We start from the raw sequence: 6,851 nt of genomic DNA on the forward strand, positions 1-6,851 counted from the left end.
CGCAACTCAGTATGGCTTCGCTGAGGGTTCTCTCCATGGCTCCCAGCCTGTGACGGACACACAATATTTACCAAGTCACTGGCAGCTGAGTCATAATCTACTCGTTCATTTATTCCGTAAAGGCGGCTCCGATCACACCCGCCTCAAGTGGCCGGCGCTCCCTGGAGCTCCAGGCATCCTGTCTCCCGCACGCACCAGGCTCTCTGCCGCAGATGCCCTCGGGTGTTCCTGTGGGCAGGGTGCGCCCCGTCCTCCACACAGCCCAGCTCCCAGCTCGGCGCCTGACCTAGGCCAGCCCTTGGTGAAGAGCAGGGAAACGGACGGCAGGCATGGGGGCAGGCGCGGGGTGCAGAGGGGACCCTACCTGCCTCCCACAAGCTGCCCGCAGCCAGAGGGCTGTTCATAAAGGATTTCGAACTCAGGTATGAGGGGTGTATCTCTTCCCTCGTCCCAGTGGGGCTGCAGCACAGCACACAAGGGTGAAACTGACTTCAGCGACAGGAGCCCGGGACGGGGGAGGGCCGGATGTCCTGAGTCCCGGGGCCGCAGATGTCTCGGCTGTTGGGATATTCTCAGAGCCCTCAAGCCACGTGGAAAACACGTCCTGAGCCTTCCCAGCAGGAAGAGCAGGTGAAGAAGGTTGGAGAACCTAGATGTCAGATTAAGGCCTAGCTCTGTTCCCTGCTGGCAACTGGCAAGCCATTTAATGTCTCCGAGCCTCAGTTTCCCATTTGTAAAATGGGAACCATGGCAGTGCCTACCCCTCAGTTTGCTGTGAAGACTAAACGAGATGATATAGGTGAAGGGGACAGAACAGGGCCTGGTGTATAGTAGGTAAATATTTGTTATTTTTAGTATTTATTTATTCATTCGTTGGTTCCCACAAGTGTTTGTCAAGCACAAACTATGTGCTAGGCCCTGGGGTTGTAGCTGAAAGTAAGGTTCCCAGTACCTTGGAGCTTGTTGGTTCCAGTCCAAGATACCTACTGCAGTAGCTTCTCCGTGGGTGACGTGAGTTCCAGGGCATGAGCCTGATTTTTAAATTGCAAAGTGATAATCATGATGGGAATCACCAAATCTGCGGCCAGGATGGGAAGCAGGTATCCTTCTCCCCAAAGGCCTCCAGGCAGCTGGCTGAGAGACACATTCCATGTGGGAGGCAGGGCCAGGGGTCCCCTGAATGCAGAGTGAGTTACTATGGTCAGGAATGGGGTAGGTGCTGGCTGGCAGGGCTGTTTTTGTTGTGAGCACAGAGACGCAGCCATATTCCCAGAGTAACTGTGCAGACCGGACTGGGGCTGCAGCAGTCACACCTACCCAACCCCTGCTCCCCTGCACGCCCCCTCAAGGGCCAGGCTGCCCTCGGTCAGGTGGAGCCCCTGTTTCCCTTTCCCTGCATGGCTTCCGTCCCCTCCTGCAGCACGCAGGGGCTCCTCGATGGCACGTCTGTGGCCTTCTTGACCTTCAGCCCCGTAGCCAGGCATCCCAGCCCTCAGATCAGAATGATTCAGGCCTTTTCTTCCTGGGGCCCTCGGGAAACTGCCTTCCCCACTTGGCCATGTCAGGGTCACCTCCAACTGAGCACCACCTACCCTCACCTCACCCCCAGCCTAGCTGGCAGGTGGCCCCGAGGCAAGCCCAGGAGGATGCCTGCTCGTCGGGGCGCAACACCATCTAAGCCTCCCCCCGGGACTTGAAATCCCCCTCCCCATCAGCAAGGGTGCGATGCTGGGGCACTCAGAGACGTGAGCCCCTTGACAGGATCCTGCCCGGCCTTAAGGGGCCCCCCGATGATGACAAACTGGATACTAAGATGCCAGGTGGTCTGGGCAGGGCTGGACTCCCTGAGACCTGGGAGACCAGGACGTCCAGGTCCCTGGCTGGGTCATCCACCAGGTGTCCATCCTCATGGGCCCCACAGTGGGGACGGTGGAGCCACCCAGCATGGAGTGTGTGCTGTCCGCTGCTGCGGGCCAACAGGCGCAGGAATGGAGCCCTGGGAGGTGCTGTTTGTCCTGGTGTTTGTAGAAAGCAAACAATGGGATGCCTTTGTGAGTGCTCACACCGCACTGGGTGCCCGGGAGCGTTTGGCTTTCATGCCTGGCTTTCATGTCCCCACTGAGCAGGCTTCTACCACCCCACCCTCAGGTGAGATCACAGCTCCCCAGTCCTAGCCACTGCCACACCCTGGTTCAGAGGTCCCTCGGGGCACCCGGAAGCTGGGCCTGCGTCCCAACCTGGGCTGGGGCTGGCCCTCTGAGCTGCTGGTCCTCACCTGGAAGATGGACACGAGACTCATGTTCTGACCGAAAGAGTTGCTATCAGGGTCCGAGGAACTTGTGGGAAGTGACTGTATCAATATAAAGACACTGTCACAGTGGCTCATTTTTGTCATAATGATTAAGAATGCTGTTGCTCTGATTTGGTAGTTAAGTGTCACTCCAAGCTTCTCGAAAGGATAGTAAAAACAAGCCAGTCAGAGTGACATTCCTTGATTCACTCAAAAATATGGGTTGACTACCTACAATGTGTCAGGCACTGTTCTGGACCCTGTAGATTAGACACTCAAGGCTAGGGACGAAGCCTCCTTTACCAGGCCTGCCTGGTGGTCAGAGAGCAGTGTCCAGAGGTAGGCGGTAGGTGTGTGGGGCACTGTTTGGAGGCTGACAGTCCCAGAAGAAACCAGGACAGCCAGAGGACAGAGGTCCTGGCATGTCCAGTGGAGGGGAGGAGGTGTCATCCCATGGTCAACCTGGAGACTGCAGTTCAGGGAGGGGAACTAGTCCATGAGGTCAGCAGTGGCAGGGCTACCACCTGTCCTCTCGCCTTCACACTCACCATGCCCACTGCCTCTCGGGCAGGCAAAGGCGTGTGTAGATGGGGCTCAGCTGGCCCTCCCAGGTCCAGAAGGAGAGCAGGGAGTGGGAGAGGATGAAAAAGCAAGTCACACGGATTTGCTAGCTCGGACCCTCCAAGTCGTCACTGGCCATCTGCTGGCATGGTGTCCACTCCCGTGCGGGGAGACTCCACAGGTCCCAGATGGAGCTGCTTTTCTTCCCTTGCAAATGGATTTCCCTTTCTGTCTTCCCAAATACAAATATAGCACATTCATTTACAGATCCTTTTATTCATTCATCATATTTTGTCGAACAAGGCAGAGTGCTAGGCACTGGGATCAGCAGGGAACAAAGTGGATCAAGCCCCTGCCCTCCAGGGATTCACATTTTGGTGTGTGGGTGGTGGGGGTTTAGGAGGGGTGAAACTCAGAGAAATCCGTGTACATGTCAGGTGGGGCCAAGGGGTAGGGAGGAAAAAGCGAGTGCCAGGCCCCTGAGCTGCTCAGCAGGGAAGCTCCCAGCCCTTCTGGCTTCCTCTATGGGCCTCAGAATACCCAACCCCCACCAATTCTGCCCAGGCTGTGAGTCCCCATTCCTGGTTGCCCTGCTGCCTGGGTTTGTTCTCGTCCTTTCCTGCCTGGCCTGGTGCATCCCCCTCCATCCAGCCTCCTGAGACACCCTGTGCCTCTGCCTCTCTGAACATGAATCCCCCTTTAGGCAGCTGCTGCTCCAGCTCACTGGGCCCTGGAAGCTCTTCTCAGCCAGGCCTCAACCTCCTTCCTGGTCTCATCCCTGCTCAGCGCTGACCCCTCAGTTCCAGCCCCACTCAACCTTTTCCAACATGCAAAGTGCCCGCTTCCGCTTGTGCCATTTTGTACATAATTCTCTCCACGTGACTGTCTTTTCCCCACTACCTCCTTCAGAGATTGACTTAGCCTCTCTGAGTCTCAGTTTCCTCATCTGTAAAACAGGATTAACAAAAGGCCGTTGTGCAGATTAAATGAGGTGCTATATGGAGAACACGGGCCCAGTTGTAAACCTGAAGCTTGTGGCAGGGTCTCCATAAATGCTAGTTTCCAACCCTCTCTTCTTTGTGAGTGACGAGGAGCCACGGTGGGCTGGAGAGGGAGTGCTTGATTGGAACTGTGTAGGGTGGGGGTTCTTCAGGGCAGAGGGGCTGCCGATGGGCAGAGCTGCTCAAAGGGCGAGCTGATGGCTCTGGGAGGCAGTGAGCAGAATCTGAGGCAAGGTGGTTACAGCAGGAGGGAGGCGTGGGCCGCAGGCCTGATGATCCTTCCTGGGAGGGGAGGCTGAGGGAGAGAGAGATGGCTGGTGCCACCGAGCTGTCCATTTGGGGCACTGAGGTGGGATTGGGGAGGAGGGAGGCAGGTGGCAGGTCTGGAAAGAAGCAGGAAGGTTTGGGAGGAGCAGGGGAGGGGACCATCCCGGTGGAGGATCTGGCAGGCAGCAGGGAGTGTGGGTCAGGACCCAGGACAGAGGCCAGGGCTTTCAGAGAGAAGTGGCCTGCCCAAGGTCCCAGGCCATGGCTGGGCAAAGTGCCTTTGGACTGAGAACTGACCCATGAGACCAGGCTGTGTCCAGAAATGGTAGAAACCTCCCATCTTTGCAATTCTAGGGCATGGATGGGTGGCCAGATTCGGGTAGAGCACGGGGTACCAGGGCTAGAGGCGTTTACCCCGTGGGACCAAGCACTGACCTGGCAAAGCCAAAGCACCAGGCCTGGATGGGTTCTGGGGCCACAAGCCCGGCCGGTGTGTAAACACATGGTCATCATAATAACACAGGTGCCCAGCATGTGGGGCACCCCGGAGAGAAGGAAGTTCAGGGAGGGCCTCTTGAAGGTGATGCCTGAGACAAATCTTGCCACCTGTGCTGTTTTCTGAAACTTTCTATACCATTATTAACATAGAATTTTTCTTTAATTCACTTAAAAAAGGCCCTCTTGCATTTATTTTACAGGAAACCGCACCGCTACCATCAACAGAAAAGCATATCATATGCCCTGAATGGAAGGCAACACACACAAGAAAGGCTAGCCAGCTCCCTCCGGACACTGCTGCCTGCAGGACAGCTCTGAGGCCGGCCCTCTGCGAATAAGTGAGATTAATGAGTGCTAGAAAGATGTTAAAGCTTGCCAGCACCAAACTCCTTGATATAATTAGCAGCTGTTGAAAAGGAACTTGTTGAAAAGGGAATAACTGTCTTCCGGTGGAGTTCATGTTATTTAACTGGGGTACAGGCCTCACACAGCGGGCAAAATCGTCTTACAGGGTGAGTTGAAATTTGCCAGCCTTGCATGAGTGTGCATGTGAATGAGTGTGTGTGCGCGTGTGCTAGTGTATATTGGTGTGTGTGTGTGTTGATGAGCGTGTGAGGGTGGGGGTGGAGGGCCCCAGGGAAGGTGTCTGTGGCAGAGTTGAAAAATTGCCTAGGTGCATGGAAGGGACGTTGCCCCTTCCAGTGAGGCTGCGGTGACAGGTGCCAGGGGATGGTGGCTGGGATGAGGCGGGGTGCAGACCCTGAAACCCACTGTCCCAGGAAACCTTGCTTTGCTGGAAACCTGGGGGACCTGGGCCCATCAGCTGATGGGCTGACTCAAGGCGGCCTCACAGGCTGGAGGATTAGTGGGTTCGGGGGAGCAGGTGTGTGACAAGGACACCCTCCTTGCCCTCTCCTGCCTCTAGAGGCCTCTCCCAGCGTCCCTGAGCCCACCCCATGCCCCTTCTCAGGAGAAGTGCCAGGCTCGGGGAGGCATTTCCCTCAACTGTGTCCAACCACTGCCACCTGCCCTGCTGCAGGGGCTCTGCGACTGCATGCACAAGCATGTGTGGGCATTTATTTGGACCCCTACAATTACGGCATGTGTTTGTGTGTGCATCCAAGTGCATGTGTGGGTGCATGTGTGCAGTGCACGTGCGCCCCTATGTGTACGCACATGCACATATGCACTTGCACACGCAGGGCCATCTTGCACCAGTCTGGGCAGCTAAGTCTCTGAGTGGAGGGACCTCTACTGCCCAGGAAACTTCCTGACCACACCTGCTTCTCTCCGTCCACATTCACAGAGGCTGCACAACCTGCCCAGGTCCTTTGGTGCACACCTTATGTCTTTTTGCAGAAAGTTTATTTGGAAACTTCTGGAATTTCAGGAATTTGAGGGGTTATTTAAGGCTTTGAGGCAGAAAGAGCAAATAAGAAAATGAGCTTGGGACAGGGCTTCGGAGCAGGGTTGTAGGGGCTGGGAGATGATGGGGGAGGCAAGGAAATCCCAGGCACTGACTCCTCCTTATGCCAGGCCCCGGGGAAAGTGCATGGCATGGAGTCATGGTTATTAGACAGAGCCATGGAGACAGAATTCAGCCAGCGATGCAGACGGATTTGAAAATCCAGCCTTCTAAGGGATGAGTACTTGGTCCTCTTGGAATTTTAGTTTCCTCATCTATAACACGGGGCCAAGTGACAGAGCCTGCCCCTTGCCCCTGAAGCTTGTGGGGATTGGATGACGTAGGCGTGAGATGACTTGGCCTAGTGCCTGGCACACAGCAAACTATAGATAAAGAAACAGAGACCCAGAGAAGTTAAAAAACCTGTCTAGGGTCACGCTACCCTGAGAAAGAGCTGGACTTCAAGGTCAGCTTGTCTCAACTCCCAGGCCTCCAGCCACCTATATTATTAGGCTTTAGGGGCCAAGGTTGGTTCCCCAAAGCCCCTGGGAGGTGTGTTCTGGACTTCCTGTGGGCCCCCTGGCTGCTACTGTATCTTCAGCTGCCATAACACAGAGCCCGAGGCTCCAAAGGAGAACATATAGACCCCCAGGACTCTGAGGGAGAACAGGCATCCCTCTGTGTCTAGGAGAGACTGAGCCTGTGTGGTCAGCACACAGCGGCCTTCTGTGGGAAGCCTTCAGGTCAGCTGGGCCTTCTATGATATCAGTCAGGGTCCACCTTTGGATTCAGAGAAAGTAGCTCTTGAATGCCTGGGCAGTGGAGGTGG

Source organism: Colobus angolensis, unplaced genomic scaffold (assembly GCF_000951035.1).
Source record: "Colobus angolensis palliatus isolate OR3802 unplaced genomic scaffold, Cang.pa_1.0 Scaffold20, whole genome shotgun sequence".
Taxonomy (NCBI): Eukaryota; Metazoa; Chordata; class Mammalia; order Primates; family Cercopithecidae; genus Colobus; species Colobus angolensis.